The 1,862-nt window shown below is 40.5% G+C and overlaps 1 non-coding gene across 1 annotated transcript; it reads right to left on the reverse strand.

Moving 5' to 3' along the window:
- Positions 1–261: 261 nt before the first annotated feature.
- LOC123573258 (small nucleolar RNA U13) lies at positions 262–364 on the reverse strand. Its single transcript, XR_006697985.2, has one exon. It is a non-coding gene; the product is annotated as a small nucleolar RNA U13 (small nucleolar RNA).
- Between the last annotated feature and the right edge of the window lie 1,498 nt (positions 365–1,862).

Below are 1,862 nucleotides of genomic sequence, written 5' to 3' on the forward strand. Positions count from 1 at the left end.
AGTTTGCCTCCCGCTCATTATCCATTATGCTTCCCTGCTACTTTGCATGTCTGGTAATTTTTGAGTGGATGGCCAGACGTAATTTTTATCTTGTTGGATGTCAGATATTTTGGTATTCTTTTAAATATTCTTGGTCTTTGTTCTGGGGCACAGTTAAGTGGCTTGGAAACAGTTAATCTGTTTGAAGTTTGCTTTCAAGCATGTGGTCAAATGGAACCAGAGCAGCCTTTGGTGCAGGGAAGTTTTTCTTTTTCTTTTCCACGTCAGATGGGTGATATGCCGATGTCATAATAAGGTTTGAGGGAGGCACATCTCACACATGAGCAAAAGACCCAATCATCACACTTTTGAAGCACAAAAGAACCTGGCCTAGGGTACCACTTTTCCTTTTGAGGGCACACAGTGCCCCATGTATTACAAGATTTCTCCACTCTGGCTATGGGGACATCAAAGTCCCTTGCCCGCTAGCTCAGAGATGATTCCACCTGCTCGCTCCTGGTACAGCTTCTTCACATCTACGCCCTGACCGGTACTCAGGTGAAGAGTAGGGGAACCCCCTTTCCATCTCCAGGCTCTCCTTCTGTGCAGGTCTCTCTGTGGGGCTCTCTTCCCTGTGAAGCTCTCTTTTCTCCATTACTCTCCCCTGCAGGGTTAGCTAGAGTGACATCCCTGAATTCTCACCTGTGTCCACAAACCGGTAGGCTTTGTTTAGGTTCCGTCTTTTTTGCACCATCACTTAACTGGAAACGCTGTCCACCTGGTAAGCCGGAGCATCTCAGGGCTCACCTTGCTTGTTCCCCCTTTTCTCGGGAGTCACTGTCCTCTGCTGCCTCTTGTCCAGTGTCTGAAATTATTTAAAATTATTTCCATTTGTTGCTGTTGTTTAAGGTAAGAGGGTGAATCTGATCCGTGTTACTCCATCATGGCCAGAAGTGCAAATCCTGAGTATTGGGCTGTTTCAGCTTCTGTATCTTTGGGACTAATGCATTCTCTTCTCCAATTGCAGTGTGAATGTATCTTTTCTCTCTGATCTGGTTTTGCTAATGGTCAGTACCTTAGCTCTTATTGCCTTAGATCCTCTTCTTTACCATCTTCTGTTGTTCTCTTCACTTGTTTAGTTCTTGTCTAGTTTTTCCCCTCATTCTTCCCAGTTTTTGCACAAGGTGGCTGGTTCTCCACATATATCACCATCTGTGGGATCAGACCATAAATTTCTTTTTAGCAGATCCCACTGACAGTCCATTGGCTTCCACCTTCCAAATGTCCATATTTTCTGCCTGCATTTGTTCTTGCAACAGTGTTCTACTACTGCAGCTTCACCAGCAAAAGAGCTATGGCCAGCCTGTCTGTCTGTCTATCTATCTTTCTATCATCTATGTATTACTTATCTGTCTATTTAATCTATCTGTTATCTCTCTATCACCCATCTATCATTTATCCATCATCTATCAATCATCTATTTATTCTATTTTATCTACCTACCTACCTATCTATCATCTATTATCTATCATTTATCCATCATTTATCTATCCATCATCTATTTATCAATCATGTATCTATTCAATTTCATCTATCATCTCTCCATCATCTAATTATCAATCATCTATTTATTCTAGTTTATCTATCTACCTACCTATCATCTATAATCTATCATTTATCCATCATTTATCTATCCATCATCTATTTATCAATCATGTATCTATTCAATTTCATCTATCATCTCTCCATCATCTAATTATCAATCATCTATTTATTCTATCAATCAATCTACGTATCCATCCGTCGCATATCTTTTCATCCACCCATTTATCCATTATGTATTTATCTTTCATGATTATTATTTCTGCCACTACTTCTTCCCT

This window comes from Macaca fascicularis, chromosome 4 (assembly GCF_037993035.2).
Source record: "Macaca fascicularis isolate 582-1 chromosome 4, T2T-MFA8v1.1".
NCBI lineage: Eukaryota > Metazoa > Chordata > Mammalia > Primates > Cercopithecidae > Macaca > Macaca fascicularis.